The 18,465-nt window shown below is 43.3% G+C and overlaps 1 long non-coding RNA gene across 2 annotated transcripts in view; it reads left to right on the forward strand.

Moving 5' to 3' along the window:
• Positions 1-349: 349 nt before the first annotated feature.
• The window catches only part of LOC142826841 (uncharacterized), a 34,260-nt gene continuing 16,144 nt past the window's right edge, over positions 350-18,465 (forward strand). The window contains exons 1-3 of one of the 2 annotated variants that reach the window (XR_012901103.1): positions 350-624; positions 8,761-8,901; positions 9,873-12,497. This is a non-coding gene — a long non-coding RNA (uncharacterized LOC142826841). Of the gene's footprint in view, positions 625-8,760; positions 8,902-9,872; positions 12,498-18,465 lie in introns of those variants that run through there. The other variant, XR_012901102.1, reaches the window with a different exon arrangement.

Here is an 18,465-nt window from a genome sequence, read left to right on the forward strand (position 1 = left end):
CAAAACTGCTGGGGATGAGGGCCTTCCTGTCACAGGCTATATGCTTTATGGAACTTTGCCTATGAATATGCAGAACTGGAAAATACTTTATGCAAAATGCTTAAAGTAAGGTACTTTTGAAAAGTTGTAATCTACTGACTATGATTTTCCCATTTGTATGCATGTATCACTCCTGTATTTGAAGCTAGAAATATGAAGTATAAACCTGTTTTATTAATACAGTCATGCTAAGTGAGAATCGTTAAGGGTATTTCAGAAACTTGATGGCTCATTGATAAGGTCAATGATGTGTAAATGGGTTTGTTTTTTCCTATGGACCTGTACTTAGGAGAGGCTGTGAGTCCCCACAAGAACATGTGTTGAGGTCACAGGATATGGGGGTCCATCATCAATTTTGTATCTTTTCATTTGGAGGGAGGAACAAAGCTTGCCAGCAAACAAAGCCTTTCCACCTCTTGCACAACCTTTTTAAAAGAGGATCCCCTAGAGGGGACGCTGCCAGTCCTGAGAACACCTCTGTTTACCAAGATGTCTGCTGGAAACAACTGAAACTGAACATTAAGAAGGATTTGGCCCAGACTGGATGCTTTCCAGTCTATGAAGACAACTAGAACTGCTGTTAGGGTAAGGTAATACTTGTAGCAAGTTTCTTAGTATATTAAGCTTCATTGGCATGTTTTATTTTGCTTAGCAATTTACTTTGTTCTGTGTGCTATTACTTATAACGGCTTAAATACTCCTTAATAAAATCACTTACACTGGGGTTATTAAGTATAAATAATTATTAACTGGGGAGGGACAACAGCTGTGCATATCTCTCTTTACATAAGAAAGGGGCAAACAACATTAGTTTACCCCATATAAAACTTTATACAAAGTAAGATGGAATAATCTGGGGTTCAGGTCCCACTGGGGCTGTGCACCTGGGTGCTGAGGCAAGACCCTTTTAACTGAGTCTTCTCAGAGCTGACGTGATAGCAGTGTAATACAGACACTACTAAGGGCTGTGACCCCGTCTCTGTGTCAGTGAGGGAGGAGGCTGGAGGGCCTGGCTCAGGAAGAGAAAGTAAAGGGGGCATCCAGGAATGCAGGGAGATTGGCTCAGGGGTATTTCAGCATATCAAATGGCAATCCCAAGGAGGTCTCTCTGACTGAACTGTCACACTCCATCCACCTTTAGCTTAGTGATTAGGGTCTTCATTCAGAATGTGGGGATCTCCCACTTACTTTGCCACCTTGTAGATGAGCATCCCAGTCACTGGGCTATGGAAAAAGGTAGATCGAGTGTATAATCTAGTGCTACCTGATAGGTAGCAGATTCATGTTCCCACATCCTAGGTGAGTGCCCTGTCCACTAGGTTATAAAGGAGATTCTTTTAACCTTCCCCCTGCTTGTTTTGTTTTGAGTCCTGCATGCAACTGAGGCAGCAAATCGCCTTTCCCCCCTAGTTTGTGCAGAACTGGGCTCCCCTGTACAGCCCTAACCTAAGCCCACACCTTTTTTGGAAATATGTGCTTAGCACACACATCCCTGGTTGGCACCTCTCATTGGCTTGCTTCATCCATTCTCTGTCTAGTATACTGGCTTTGTGGATTGCAAACTAAGGAGCCTGTTTCCCCCATTGATTGTGTAAAAAGTATAGGTACCTAACTCAGCTTGGTGGAATGTTATTCCTGTGATTTTTTTTTCTAGATGCTTAAAAGTTAGGCTATGTGGAACTCAGCATCACCACAGCTAAGGTCCTTCATGGATCCAACCCTGAGTGCTCTTAGCTCCCATTGAGACACTTGAAGGGTGCCCAGACTGCCTCACATAGGTCTCAGTGCCTCTCAGGACTCTGTTCTAAAAGCCTTATCCTGTGGCCCTTTGTCATGCCTGCATTCCAGCATGAAGACGAAGAGAACGAGGAAGGGTTTCTCACATGAGGATGGGTTGTAGCAGGGGGTCTCAAACTTCATTGTACTGCGACTCTGTTCTAATAACAAAATTTACTACACAACCATAGAAGGAACAAGTGAAGCTTGAGCACCACTGCCCAAAGCCTGAGCCCTGCTACCTAGGAACAAAGCCAAAAGGCTTTAGCCCCTAGGAGAGGACATACAGCCTGAGCCCCACTAGTCAGGGCTGAAGCCATTGACTTCAGCCCTCCATGTTGCGGCTTGGGCTTATGCTTTGGCCCCGAGCAGTGAGGTTAGGACTTTGGCTTCAGCCCAGGGCCCAGGAAAGTCTAACAGCAGCTCTGGTAACCCCATTAAAATGGGGTTGTGACCCACTTTGGGGTCCCAACCCACAGTTTGAGATCTGCTGGGTTATGGGATCAGGTAGCCTAAGACGACTTCTCTGTCTGCAAGCCACCAAGACAGCTGCACTCAGAAGGGATACTGCAGGTGTCAGCCCTAGGGCAAAACTTCCTAACACCAAGAGCATTGGCAGTAGGTAGCCCTCAGAGGTGGCATTCATTACCTCCAGAGACCAAGCAAAACCTGAGCCTGACCATTGTTAGAGCATGGAATTAGACCTGTCAATTAGCTTAAACCTGCCTTCAATAGCAAGGGCTGGAAAGCCACTGACCTGCCCTGATTTCTCTCAAGTGTGAGGTTAAGTTTCTGTCACAAGTATTTTAAGCGAATGTCAGGGACAACTTAGAGCAAGAAACAAAAATTCACAAAAACCTGTCCCTGATTTTTACTACAGATACTTGGCTGGGGAATCAATAGAGCACTGCAGGAGCTTGCAGCTGCTTCTTCTGCAGAGCTGATTGTTGCTGCTGCTCCAGCCCTCCGGGGCTGACCCTACCCCAGCTGTTGCTCTGGCTGGCCTGTGGTCAGCTGTTCCAGCAGCCCCAGGGTTGACTGCAGCTGCTGTTTGGCAGCCTGGCAGTGGCCAGCATTGAGATGTTCCAGTGGCCACCGCTCCAGCAGCCCCAGGGCTGACAGCTACTCCAGCCCTGGTCAGAAGACCCAGAATCTGTGACCCCCATGACAGAATCATCCTTACTCATGAAAGAAGATAAAGTACTGAGAGAACTCAGTAAGCCAATGACTGAATCCATGAGTGGTGGAGAATAAGGTCCAGTGTGACCAGAAATGATTAGGGTGGGCAGGAATGGTGTCCCTAGGCTCTGTTTGCAGAAGCTGGGAATGGGCAACAGGAGTTGGTTCACTTGATGATAGTCTGTTCTGTTCATTCCCTTCACGGTACCTGGCATTGGCTACTGTTGGAAGACAGGATACTGGGACCTTTAGTCTGACTCAGTATGGCCGTTCTTATGATTCTTAAATTGTAATTGATCTCTAGCTAAAATGGTGATGGGTGCATTATAAATGCTTTAAAAAATTAAGTTAGAATGAGACTTTGCAAGGGGGGGCAGTGTGGTTCAGTGGATAGAGCACAGGATGGGGAATCCAGAAATTTTGGTTCTCTTTCCAGCTATGCCTTTCTTTTATCATGTGACTGTTTATTTGCAGGTCACTTTGCCTCTTTTTTTCTCACCCTTTATCTAGTTTGTGTATGTAAATTATATATTCTTCAGGGCAAGAACTGTCTCTCACATTTGACTGTACAGTTCTACTCACAAAGGAACCCTAATTTTGATGGTGTACTCCAATTGCTACTGCAATATAAATAATAATTTCCACCATACAAAATTTTCTTAGAAGCTGGCATAGTTTTATTTTGAAATTAATACTGCAGATGCTTAGCGTACAAAGAGAATTGAAAGTAAAGGTTCAGGTAACACCTGATGTATTTTGCTGTCTTTTGCTGACAATGTTAAGCACTGATTTGAAAAAGACAACACAATTATTATTATTACAAAGCTTGTTTCTTCCCTAAGTCACATGCAACTGGTTAAAAATATATATTCCCAAATTAATTTTAAAATATACTTAACATGGGGAAAAACAGAGGAATTGTAACACTTAATGGTATGATCAGGCAAATAACTACAATTATGTTGACAAGTGTATTGCACTAGTTTAGATACTCTGCCATGTGATCACTGAATTCTCCATTTCCTCCATTTTCAGCCCAAAAGGTATGTTTTTCTCATGATTACCACTCCAGGGCTTTTAATAACAAAGGCCCCACTCCTGTACCTAGTTGCATTTAGAAGGACTCTTCCAGTTACAAGAAGCTGATTGACTTCAGTTTGACTTGAATTAGACTCCACCCAGCTACAGGAATCTACCTGAAAAGAGACAGCTGCAGCTTCAGAGCCAAAATTATGGTACCAATTTGGGACATTTTTTCCTAGATACATTCTCCCCAACCTATGAGACTTAATGTTAATAGATAAGGGGTCAAAATTGTTGCCTGATCCTGTAGTCTTTGCAGACCCCAAGTTTTTACTATAGTTGGGGCAACTGATGAAGAGGGACATGGGATGGGGGGGGGGGGGGCATTGACACCATGTGACTCCTCCTTGTGCCACCCCTACCCCAGGGGAGGGCTGGGATATTTCCCACTCTGCCCCAGGAGAGCAGAGTGACCTAGGGCCATGTCACTCTGCTTTCCCGCACTGCTGCCAGTGAGTGTGTGGCTGGGAATAACCCCTGCTGCTGGCACTAGTCCCCTGGGCTGCCTAGAGGCTCTGGCTCTGCTGGCTTCTGCCCCCCCCATCTCTCCCGCCCACAGCATGGGGCACATGGCCCCTTGTGCCCCACTGCACATTACCCCTGACAGTAGTCAAAGAGTTTCTGCAATTCAAGAAATGCAGGAGCAGTCCTTTTGTCCCCAAAACAGGTTTACTCACACAGCTATAGGAACATCTCTCCACCCTAATCCACAAAGTACCTGCTTGAGGACTGATAAGCTGACAAGGCTGTATGCTCAATTAAATCTGCTCATCTCTTTTTAACAAGTGCTTTAAAATACTAAATTACGTGCTAGTTTCTTCATGCACTTTAACAATATTAGACTGAAGATGCCAAACTTTAGTAGCTCATCAGATTCTGAAGTCAAATACAAAGTTGCTTAATGATTCTGCAGTTCGACAGAAACTATAACTCTTAACTTGTTTTCTGGAGTAAAATATCTAATATGTAAAAGGCAGAGAATATTAAGGGTTTGTTCTTTGGAAGTATAAAAACACCCCAGTTCCAGTTGTAATCCTTAGGTTCTGGTCCTGTATCTCCCATGTTAGGTCCTCATGTTCCACAAATCCTGCACCAAAACCTTTTCCCAACTGTTCCAATTACACTCAGGTGGCAATTATTGTATTTACTATTGAGGGTGCCAGGTATGTAATTACCTCTAAGTAAGTGGGCTCATGCTCCCATATGGAGGCTGCTGACATCCAGGGCCTAAAAATGAAGATCAGCATCATCTTTAGCTATGATTACACATATAGCTGATTAAGTTGTTTTTGGATGAAAAATGAGAGACACCAACTCTGAAACTAAATTTTTTCAGTAGTGACAAACTGATAGCTCTTTTGGTTTTTGAAATCTGAACAAAAATGTATTTTTCATTTTTGATATTCCATGGGGGGGAAAAATGCAAAATTGTCTTGCTAATTTTTTTTAAAACAAAATGAGAGATATGGGAAATTTAGTTTATTACACGTGAGGGGAAAACATTTTCAAAAGTACTTAAGTCCTATGGACTTGAAAGAGGGTTCTGGTGCCTAAGTCACTTAACATGGGAAATGTTATCCAGTGGGATTAAAGAGATGAAAACAATATGGCTGAATTCCTCATGCTTCTGCTTTGGCACCTCACTTTGGGTGGGCTCTGGCTCCAGTTCCACATTGTGGGGTCATATCATAATTTTTGTTGTTAGAAAGGGGTTGTGGCACATTGAAATTTGTGAAATCCTGGTCTAGAGTACTCCAGATATAGTCATGGGTGACAGGAGACGGTCTATCCGTGTACGGCAAACTGAAGCCCCGCCCCTTCCACTCAAAGCCCTGCCCCTTCATGCAGACCATGCCCCTTCAACAACCTCTCCCTCCCTCCCAGCCAAGCCCCATACCACCTCAGCTAAGGGCCAGGGCTGCCACACAGCGCCAGGCAGCTGAGCACTGTAGATAGTTCTGGGAAGGTAATGTCTTCCCTTGACTACATTACCTGCTTCCAATGGATTTATAGATTGAACCTCCCTTGTCTGGCACCCACAGGATTGGAATGGTCCCAAACAAGGGAACTTGCTGGACCAGGGAGGTCAGGCATTTGGGCTCTCCTGGGGCTCCTCGCCTGGCAGCTGCCCTGGGAGAATCCGGAGACCTGATCTTCTCTGACTCACCTACCAGTGTTTGCTGCCCCCAGCCCATTCATGGGGCTCTGCTCCCTGCCCTCAGTCCTGCACTGGGTGGCAGCTGCTTCAGAGGTTCCCCGGCCCTGTGTGGGGTAGTGACTACTCCCTGGGATCCCCGGCTCCATGCATGGCAGTGGCAGCAGCAGTTGCTCATGGGGTTCTCCAGCCCCACGCGCTGTGACAGCTGCTCCCAGGGTTTCTGGGGACTGTGCACAGCAGGGCAGCTGCTCCCAGGGCTCTCTACCCCCAGGTCACTGCCTCTTCAGGCTGCCATCAACCAAAATGGCTCTGCTGAGTCCCAGCTGCTCTCAACCTCTGCTGTCGGGGCTCTCTGGTCAAGCAACATCTGTGGGCCTGCTGGACCAGGGAGTCCTGGATGAGATAGGTTCAATCTGTAGTTACTCAAAGTCTGAGATGGTGTAGAGTGCTCAGCAGCAGGTTTCTGGTGGCCAGTCTTCCTCCTAGATGCTGGGGAGTTGGATGTCAGACTCCTAGCTTGTCAAAAACCTCTCTGAACTTCTCCAAATTGCACACTAATATCTTTGCTCAAAACAAAGCATATAATTTACAATCACCCCTAGTGAGCTAACTACTTCTGAAGCATCAGCAGAATAGTTCATAGTTCTGCTTATCAGCAAACTTCAACTCCCAGCCAAAACACTCGTGATCATTGACACCCAGATCCAAGTTCAGTTGTCCACACTCCCTCCCACTTTCATGAATCTATCACTTTATCTATCCTTATTTGCAACACTGAAGCTGGGCAGCTGTTTTGTCTGTGCAGATAAAGGCCAATTTTTTCCTGACTACAAGGTGTTCTTGCTCCCAGTTAATGGCTGCTGAAATTCTTGTGGCTATGTCAAGCCCAGTTCTGTCATAAGAGTGACCCCACCAAATGATCCACCGAAGGACTGATTAGAAAGCGAGGAGGAGAACCAAGTGAGGACAGAGTCAGGGAAGGCAAGGAAGGACTCAGTTTTGAGCAGAAGAATCTGACTGATGGTGTGAAAAGCAGCTGAATGGTCAATAAGCAGGGAGTGAAAGACCCATTTGGCTTAGAAGAGGTAATTAGAAAAGTTGGAAAGAATCACTTCAATGCACTAGAGAGAATGGAAGTTGGATTGGAGAGGATCTAGTGTGGAATTAGAGGGCAATAACATTTGGAGAGGGGTCTGTGTCGGTCATAATATTTAGAGAGTCTAATGTAGAAATGGAGGAGAGGAACATTTTGGACTCTAATTTACCAATTTGCAACATGAGTATAGTAAATGCTTACCTACTTCAGAGGCAAATAGGGAACATTATGTCTGCCAAGTACTTGAGTTTCTATAATGGAAGGCACTGTTTAATTGTGAAGCAGACTATTCTTTAGATATAAAATAGATTTTATTTTCAACTTGAGAGAGATTCTACTATTTTGGGATGGGATTTTCAAAAACTGCCTGGGTTGGCCTAATTGATCCCATTGATATCAGAGGGAATTTTGCCAGTTCTCTTCAGAAAACTCATTGTCTTGTATTTTATCATTTAAAAAAAAAAAAAAAGCTAAGTAGGAAGTTATATTGGTCTAGGGAAATGCCCCATCTACAATAAAAATAGCACAGATTAGACACAAATGTTCTGTGTGCTGGCAGATGTGCTGTACACAGATGCTTATTTGCAAACAAAAAGGTATTTGCATCACCAGGCACTGGTGCTATTGAGCTATAATGGCGGAGCTGGCAACCTTATATCACTTTTGCTTGAAAATCCAATTGTTTGCAATTGTTGTTCCTATTTAGCATTGCACAAAAGTCATATTGTTCTCCATGTTATACTAACAAATGTTTCTTGTACTGAAAGTAAATCCGTTTTTTTCTTCTAACAGTCTGTCTTCTGTCTGTCTCTTTCCCTTTCTTTCTTCTCCAGAGATCAGTGTCAAAATAAATGCCAGAAAAACAAAACGCTTGATTTTTGTCCCCTAATTTCTCAGTTTTGAAAATCATTTGAAACCTAATGTGACAGATTTCCTGCCCTGTTCTGCTTCCTTTGTGGCACTTAAAGGTATCTGCATATGGTTTCCACTCTCTATGGGGATTTTCCCAGTGCATGCGGGCAGTTGAGCCAGTGTTGATGGCAATTGTGTCTTCCTTCCTGCAGTCTCCAACACAATGTGAGGGAAGGGGAGAAGGCCAGAGTACAATAGACTCCATCAGTCCCCAGCTGTCATCAGGCCCATAGACAGGCTCATAGAAAGCCATAGACAGCAGGTGCAAGTTAAAACAGCACCCAAACTACTCTGACTTGCACCAGGCTGGAGCAAGAGGGGTCAATGTCTCTGCCCTGCAGAATCTAGGCACATAAAAAAAATCCATTCAATTAAAATTTGATTCCAAGTTTTATCTGAAAGTCAGAAGTGATGTGTTCCACAAGTCAGTTATATAAAACTGTTTGCTATCTTATTGTATTCATGGTATGTATTCTTCCTCTGCTTCTCCCTTTGACGATGTACATGCTTCCCCCAGACTTCGTGGTACGTAAAGGAGCAAAGAAGATGAAAAGGGGGATGAAATTCTCCTAATGCAGTGAAGGCGGTAGAATAGATGAAGCCAGCCCAGCACACATCTCATTCTCTGACAATCTGCAGAAACCTCACCAAACAACTGGTATGTGGCTGGAGTTTTGCACGTTGGGAAAGGGGTGTGTGTCTAGGATGAAACACGGAGCAACTCCCTTACATTGCATACTCCCTGCTGTCATGGGCCACCTCCATACTTTATGAAAGTTGGCTTAAGAATATGAATGTACAAAACAGGCCGTGTAACCTATCATTCAAGAGCCTGTGATCCCCTGAATCTGTTTATCCTATTTTTGTGCACATATCATTCTTGTATGTATAGCTAGAAATATGAATTGTGAATCTGTTTTTAATTCACAATGTGCTAATGAGGGCCATTAGTGATACTTTAGGAACTTAATGGCTCAGTGATCAAGTCAATGACCTGTGAATCCAAACTATAGTTGGCCCTAGAAAGACATGTGATCATACTACCTGTTACTGGAATCCATTTTGAATTTGAAGTTTTCCCATGAGGATGGGGTAATAAATGAAGAGTTCCTTCCCTAAAGAAAGTCTCATTAAGGAATGGGAAGCAATCGGTCTTCATCTAGCTTTGGAAATTGCCTCACCACCCTAACAGGATACACATTGAGGCTAAGTCTACACTCTGCTGGTTTTTAGGCATAAATACAAAGATTAAGGGGAAGACTACACAACACACAGGCCCCATTTAAGTCAGTTCTTCTGATATTAATAAAATAACATTTATCCGATTTCCACCCATATGACAGCACTTTTAATGAGCAATGACAGTCCAGGAATTGAACTACTAAAATGCATATCAACAGAAGACCATTATATTGACTACTTTTTTGTTTTGGCTCCCACCTGCAGGCCGCAAACAAACAGGCCGCTTGTTGAGTAGCCCTGATCTAGAAGGTGCTTGGTCCTTCCAATCCAGTCAGGGGACTGGATTCGATGATCTCTCTTCCACTTCTAGATTCTATGATTGCAGGTCGAAATCAACATTCTTCAGTGATGCCATTGATAACTGTCTTCCATGGTTACTATCTTTAGGTATGGGGTGTCATGCTCAGCTGTAAAGGAGAGAACAAGTATCTGCAGGGCTTGTGAGGAAGTTTTTGCTGCAAGGAAGGAGGCAGGCAGTAATGTGAAGAGACTGATTCTTCTCAAGCATAACTCCAGATCTGAGTTATGGGGCAGATATCCTCACTGATCATCTCATTTCATTGCTTATATAGCCATGCTCCCTGTCGTCCCTCCAATTTGATAATGTATCAGATTCCTCACAACTTGGGCAGCTGTGAAGATTTCACACTGTTTCAATATTGTTGTAGCCATGTTGGTTTTAGGTTATTACAGAGACAAGGCAGGAGAGGACCTGCATCTGTTGACAAAATGTACAAGCTTGCTTCCCCAGACCTGAACAAGGGCTTCATGTGACTCAAAAGCTTGTACCTTGCACCAATAAGAGAGATTTCCTCACCCACCTTGGCTTTCCCAACACTTCAGATTTACCTTTTCTCCTCCCTTGGTAAAATCCATAACTGGGCTACATATAGGCTATACCTTGCACTAAGTTTCCAAACTCTTATGCCAAACATTTGTAGTTAAATACTGTGGTGATAGATGCCACGTAAAAAACCTAGGGCAATACAGAAATTAGAAGGTAACATTAATTCACTGCTTGTAGCCAGAAAGAAGGGAGGGTCTAGCTGGCACTGTTTTTATAATTACAACTAAACAGGTTTTATCATCAACAAATCCACATAATCTAATATTGAAAATCTAATCAAAGCTTGTGAAATACAGATTCCATCTCCATATGATGATGTGATGACCTATATAATGATGACTGATGTTCCTACTAGCACTGGTAACTCGGAGGGAAAATAGGCTTATGTGCATCATATTAAGATGTAAATAGCAGTGAACTGACAATAATAAAACCTTCCTCTTCAGTTCTGATCTCTCCGCCCCCCCCCCCCCATCCAGAATATGCTGATGAGATCTAAATCTATATCTATTTCCAAGGTAGATATAGATAATTAAAAGCAAACTAATCCTAATACACTGTAAAAATACTAACCCATCAAACATGCAATGCATTACTTTGTGATACTAGCAAAAACAAGAAGTCCACAGATTAATTTGGTATCAGTGAGATTCACCAAGGATGAATGATAATAGAGTCTAGTAAGGAAGTCTGGCACAATGGGTATAACAAATCAGCCAAAATGTTTGAAGTGGCTAATAATAACTCACTATGCTTAGGCATGGCTAATAGTATTAAAATAATGACGGGGGGGGGGGGGGGGGGGAGAGTGGGGGAGCCATAGGATTTATAGGACTGTCCCAAACTCAATCAAGGTTTGGCTTAACCAAGGATGACTTTCAGTCCACCTTAAGGTATTGTAGGGCATTCAGATGCCAGTATAATTTAGGATACAGAATATTTCAGTGAGAGAGTTAAATCCTCTCCATTCTTCTTCCTCATCATACCCATGCTCTCTCTTTCAAAGAAAAATAGATCTTTAAGTTAAAGAAGAAATTCTTGCTATCCAGTAACCTGTAATTAGATGCATGATTATGGAATGAGTTCCCGCTGGCCTGGGCCACTGTTAATCCATATGGATGGAGTAGAAAACATGACATAACTGTTTGTCGAGTCCGGATATCTCAGTTTTACTTAAAATATTCAAATTATGTGTCCAATTCTGCATTTGTACATCACAAATGTCCTTTGACATTGTGGATACTTGGAATACACAAGGACTGCTGGAATATGCATATGAATAGAAACACTAAAAATAGACTCGAAATCAAATTAAGATTTTTATAAATAAAAATTCAGACCAAAGCCACTTTTTTTCTACATCCACTATTTGTTCTTTTAAATCTCTCACTTTCTGCAAACCACTGAGATAAACATTTCTTAATTTACAATTTTATATCTTTGCAAACCTCAGTCCCTCAAATTGAGTGTTCTGTCAGCATATATGGAAATTACCTTTAAGGCTGCTCTAAATTATCCCTAGCAGCTTCAGGGATTGAGATAGGTAATTCCAGCCACCTTTGTGCTTTGTCCTCACCCTACTCTTTCAATTTCCATTAAGCAGGAGTTCTACACTGACAAAGGGTCTCTTTTTAAACCCAGATGGCTATATCTATAAATCGTACACATCCATGAATAAAAATACCTTTAGTTCAAATACATTATAAAAAAAAAAAAAGTACAGCAGCGCACACTTTGAAGATGCAAATTGATGCACACAGGATGTGCTAAAATGTTTCTATACTGCTGAACAGAGCCCTAATACGGTGTCAGAATGCTATGCCGTGGACTGAATCAAAGGCACTCTTTTATGTAAAGCCCACTTACTGAAATTGTGGTTCACAGATTATTGACCTTTTAGACTCTAATGGCATCTTCTGAGCCATTATTTATAAAGAAGAATATGTGTGCCATCTTTCAACCTTTAAATAAATGTTTAAAACTTTTAAAAGTTTTAGAGCACAAAGCAACCCTTTAACTTTAAGTTCAGTTTTCTCACCATCCCCCCAAAAGCCATTAGTCCACTTTGGGGACTTGTAGGCTGTAAAATGTCATTCTAAAAGGCAAACACATTTTCGAGTTATTGGAGTTCAAAATATGTCATGAATGTATCATAGATAATAGGACTGGCAAAGACCTCCCAAGTCACTTAGGGTATGTCTACACTGCCACCCTAGTTCAAACTAGGGTGGCTAATGTAGGCATTCGAAGTTGCAAATGAAGCCCAGGATTTAAATATCCCGGGCTTCATTTGCATCTTGCCGGGCGCCACCATTTTTAAATCCCCCTTTGTGCGGACTCCATGCCTGCAGCGGCACGTGGCACGGAGTAGGTAGTGCAAATTAGACTTTCTAATTCGAACTACCGGTACACCTCGTAGAGAGCCTAATTTGAACTACCTATTCCATGCCGCGTGTAGCCACAGGCATGGAGTCCACACTAAGGGGGATTTAAAAATGGCGGCGTCCGGCAAGATTCAAATGAAGCCCGGGATATTTAAATCCCGGGCTGCATTTGCAGCTTCGAATGCCTACATTAGCCACCCTAGATCGAACTAGGGTGGCAGTGTAGACATACCCTTAGTTCAACCCCCTGCAAGGAACAGGACCATTCCCTGTACTAACCTCACTTGGAATTTTATCTTACCTTTATTAGAGGTATTCAGAAACAGGTAACTCAAATACATAACCAGTTAGTCAATTGCCTCGTTCTGCTTCCTCTTACAAATAAATGTTTTTCTGTATGTAAACAGATTTTTTCTATCTTCAGATTTTGCTCTTCTTTTTATCACCATTAACCATACACAAATGTTTCTTTCCATCCCTCATATTAAATCTTTTCAGTTATTTTTACTTTATTTTAGACAGCACTGGCACCATCACTTGCTATTTGGGTTGTCAAAAATTTCCCATTATTCCTGTTTTCAGTTGCTTATAACCTTGTCATATTTCAATCATTTGGGCTGACATTATCCATGTTGGGTGTCTATTTCTGGCTAAAAAAAAATTATTAAATTTAGCCATTTCATAGGACAAGACAAAAATTTTTTGCCTTGTTTCCATTTAAAAATCATTTTGAACAACTTTTTGAATAACTCTAGTGCCCGATTCTTAATGGCAGGAACTTGAAATTTGGTGATGAGCGGGTGACCTTCATACTAGGAATATGCCTTTTGCTGTCCCCGTGAATGTCTGGCCAAATTTGACAAATGTATAAGCCCTTGAAAACTTACATTTCACATGTTTCACAGAGACTTAATTTTAGCAGCCAAAATTTCTGAAGATCCTATCTGCACTGAGCATGATCCATCCCCTCACAACTCCTAGTGCTGGCTAGACTGAGGCTGCGTTCTCCCCACAGAGCCAGTGAGCATGCTCCACTGTGAAACTACTAGGGCAAAGGCAGATTTTCCCTGCAAGAGTTAAAGTAGACAGTGGATGGTCAAAGGCCCCACAATAGTCAGTTGAGGGACTCCCTGTGTACCCAATGTTGATTCTTATCTGAAATAACTTTTCATTTTATACTTCTGTTTCCCAGTATCCTTAGAGTTCATTCTGGTGTGTCACTAACAGAAGGGAGGCAGGTTTCATTTGAGTTGCAATTGACTATTTCCTTGTTTCTATGACAACCCACTGAAGTACATCAATACCTATATAATCCAACATAGCAGACCTAGTGAGTAGAGGTGTCACATGACTACTTAGTTCTTGGAATACCTGCTAGCAGTGCTTCTTTGGTCTTTAACTGTAGAAGGAGAAAGCGTCAACCTATTCATAAGATCACCCCATACAAAGCCTGGTGTGTACCAGAAAATATTAATATCTGGCAGATGAAATTGCTCATTCCATAGAGTGTGGGATACTAGTGTTGAAATATCCCAACAAATTTTGATTTCTATAGCATCTGTCTAAACAGTGGATGAAGTATTTAAAATAAGTGACTCTATCCTTACATTACTTGGATCTTTCACTGAGCAAACACATCCTTTTGTCATCCAGGTGGTCATCAATTGATTTCTTTTGTAATTTGATTTCCCTTTTCCCTCCCAAGATTCTGTAAAAATGATGTGTCATTCTTAGGTAATAGTCTCTCTTCTTCAAAAGTTTGGTTATATGTATTAATCTGTTGAAGCAAAAGTAGCATCTTTATTTCTTGGTATAAATAAGTATTTGGTGGTAGGAGAAGCTTAGTTTAGCACACAGTGATTCTTCAGTAATGTGCATTTTGTTCCATCTGCAGAACTTTGCCTTTCTAATTCAGTGAGTGATATCATTTCTGACTTTTTTTAATGTAGAGATGTGATTGCACATATCTATAAAGGGCTTTCCAAACATTAGTTATATAAATAAATGATTTTCTTATGCCGTGCTTACCTCATGCTTGTGTTAACAGTTCTCTTTTTTGCAGTGCTATAGCTGTGTTGGTCCCAGGATATGAGAGAGACAACAGGGATGAGGTAATATTTTTTACAAGAACCAGTTTCTGATGGTGAAAAAGACATGCTTTCAAACTCCACAGAGCTCTTCTTAGGTTTAGGAAAGGTCAAATAAGAGATCTGTGGAGCTTAAAAGGTTGTGTCTTTCACCAACAGATATGTTGGTCCAATAAATATTACCTCACCCACTTAGACTCATTCTCTTAACACAAATGTGTTGAATATTATAGATTTTCTGCTTATGCAGACAGACACTTCAAAGGTCCCTCCCTGGGTATATAGCATGCCTAACACACCAAATATTTTCCTGTATTCATCACACATCTTCCTCCCTGTTAACCAACTGCTTTTGAGATTTCACCTTTTGTGGCCCCATCACTGGATATGTTCCCTTTAATTATTTGCAAAGTACACACCAATGCAACATGTTAGAGAGACCAAGGTAGGGGAAACGGGATACAATGTCTTACTGAAATTGCCAGTGAAATGTCTTTCTAATATGTGTGTATACAGAGCCAACCACAATGGAATCCTGATCCTCAACTGTGTCTTCTAGACTACCTACTACAGGCAGTCCCTGGGTTACACGGATCCGACTTAAGTTGGATCCGTACTTACGAATGGGACTTTTCTCGCCCCCGGGGACGCGGGTGGCAGGACCGCCCAGACGCGCCGTGGTCCCGCTGCCCGCATCCTCCGGGACGAGAAAAGCTGCTCCGCGTCTCCCTGGTCTGCTGGCGGAGGGCGGGGGGGCGGCGGGACCCGGGCGGCGGGACCGCGGCGCATCTCAGTCCCGCCGCCCACGTCTCCCTGGTCTGCTGGGGGGGGTGCAGCTAGTGCGCCCCCCCCCCCCCCAGCAGACCAGGCTTTTCTTGGGATGCCTGTGGTAGAGCAGCTGGGGCGCTGCCGGTTAGTCCCGCAGCGCTGCTCTCGGCGCTACTGGACCAACCCGGCAGCACCCTAGCTGCTCTGCCCCAGGCGTCCCCAAGTCAGCGGCTGCTGAAACTGACCAGCGGCTGACTACGGGAAGCCCGAGGTACGGCGCTGCGGGGACCTACCGGGAAGCGCCCCAGCTGCTCTGTCCCAGGCATCCAGATTCAGCCGCTGTTGAAACTGATCAGCGGCTGATTCCAGGAATCCCGGGGCAGAGCAACTCTGCCTAGCGCTTCCTGTAGTCAGCCACTGGTCAGTTCCAGCAGCGGCTGAATCTGGACGCCAGTTCCAACATACATACAGATTCAACTTAAGAACAAACCTACAGTCCCTATCTTGTACGTAACCCGGGGACTGCCTGTATAATACAATTTGCCATCTTAATCTTATTATTTATTTTATTGTCCTTCAGTATTATAGTGGGGATTTTTTTTAAACAAGCAGCCTTCAAACATCCCAGTGCCCCATTTCTCCGTGAATTGCTGCAAGCAGAAAATGAACTTGGGAAGGACCTTGCGAATTTTCAGTGCAAAAATGTAAATTGCTTTTTGACAATCTACCCACAGTATCTCTAAATTTGAAGGGTCAGGGTTTATTTTTGCTGCTTCTGTGATCTTCCTGTTCAGCCAGAGGTCTTTTGTCTCTTTCATGTTCGCTATGTAGGCTATTCCCTTGTCTGATAGCACTCTCCAGGATCTTTTTCACTAGAATTGTCATTAGATGTTTTCACATGGATGGTAAATTGGTCTATCATTTATAAGAAGGCATTCTTTTTTATATGAGGATAGTTGTTCCTGGCACCATCAATCTTGGACATCCATTCTTCAAACATTTATTAAGGTGTTCAAGTAAACACCAGGGAAAGTGGTTGGATATTTCAGCCAGCATCCATGCATCCCATTTGGTCCAAGTGCTTTCTTATTTTTCATTCCTCTCAGGACCTAACCTATTTCTTTCATTTCTTTTCTTGTGTTGGCTTTTTTTTTTTTTTGCTCACATTTTTAACCCAGTCAGCTATGTAATTATGTTGTGCAGCGTCAGATTTCCATCCAGTAGCACTGAAACACTTCCATATTATTTATTGCCTTCCTGGTTTTTTTCTGTTCTCCTTTTAATGTCGATCTGATCAAAGAATTGCTCAGAGTCTCTCATTAAGAGTCTGTTCTCTTGATATTGACAGCTTTGTGCTGCAAGCCTATGACTCAATGTGATCAGCTTCCATTTGATTTGTTCCTTCACGGCTCTTACATTCCTTTCCTTCAGTTGCAGGACCATTTGATACAGTTTTCTCTTCCAGGGATATTTCTCATCCAATGCACTAATATCTCATTAAAAATGCATAATATTCTGGTTTTACCTATATTTCTATATGGGGTTTGTGGCAGGCCCCTCCCGCTTACCCTCTTAAGTCCAAGGTCCTCTGGCCTGAGTCCAAAACACAGTCCACGTCCGGTCCTTTAAGACAAGGCCAAAGCCAAGGCCCCTGGCCTGAGTCCACAACACAGTTTAAAGCTGGCACTTTAAGACAAGGCCAAGGCCCTCCAGCCAGAGTCCATAACACAGTTTAGGGTGTAGCAGGGATGCACCCTCAGGTAGGGGGACCCGGACCCACCCTACTCTACTGGGTCCCGGCCCAGGGCCTTGTAAGCAACCGGGTAGCGGGTCACTCCCTCAGCAGGGCAATCCGGCCAAAATTCACCAAGATTCTCTGGGTGGGAGAGGAGGCTCCTGCTCCTGTCCTGGGCCACTTCCTACCTGGTTCCCTGGTGTTCCTTCCCCTGTACTCCCCCAGCTTGCAGCAACCGCCAGGCCGGCGTCTCCTCGGCAGGCAGTACATGGGTCGCACCAGCTCACCTCCGCGTCCCCTCTGGCCTCCCCTGGAGTCTCTGGCAACAGCTGTGCAGAAGCCCATTTCACAGGTCCTTCTCCTCCAGCTGTCTCTCCAGACTGAGTCCTTCCCCTTTTATAGTGGAGCTACAGCCCGGGCATGCTTGGTAGGGCTGTGGGGAAGGGGCCTCTGCAGCCAGGTAACCCTGGCTGGGCCCTGCAGGTTCAGTGCAGGGCTGCCTCACCCCATCACAGGGTTCTTGTATATAGGGAACTTATTGGTGGTTCACATTCTCAGCAGGCATAGATGTTAAGCCAATGAGTTACTACTATTGCTAAAGCATAAATTAAATCATTCAGCTGACTCTACTCACTGGTTTTACAGATTCCTTGAACGCCTCATTAATCCAGTCTTTGCTGATCTACACATTTCATACTTGGTAGCACTAGTTGGTGCTCAATGTCTCTTAGATGCCGCATGATCCCAGTCAACAAATCATTCATATTTCCTGCAGATTTGTCCTTGATATTTCTCCCCTTTAGGGCTGCTGTTTATCCGGTATCATTCCTTCTGCTAATATGTTTCCATGTGGTACAAAACTACGAATCTCTCTCTTTTCAGGCTTTTGATCTCAGTTTGCACAAATTCTCCGCTTCCAGATAAAGCTCCCAGTTTCCCAGGAGTCTATGCTTGATCATTTCTTTCTAACTGTTGTTTCTCTCCTTCCATTGTTGGAAGATCCATTCCCTCCAGTCTCTCTCTTCCTGTTTGGGTAAAATCCAACATCAGATCACTTTGTGGTTTGCACTGTAAGTTCATTTCACTCTTTTGTCAACAATGATCCCTGAGTTTCTTGTTTGTTTGGACAATTGCATGATGTTGAATTGGGGTGTGCCTG

Source organism: Pelodiscus sinensis, chromosome 2, assembly GCF_049634645.1.
Source record: "Pelodiscus sinensis isolate JC-2024 chromosome 2, ASM4963464v1, whole genome shotgun sequence".
NCBI classification, from domain to species: Eukaryota; Metazoa; Chordata; order Testudines; family Trionychidae; genus Pelodiscus; species Pelodiscus sinensis.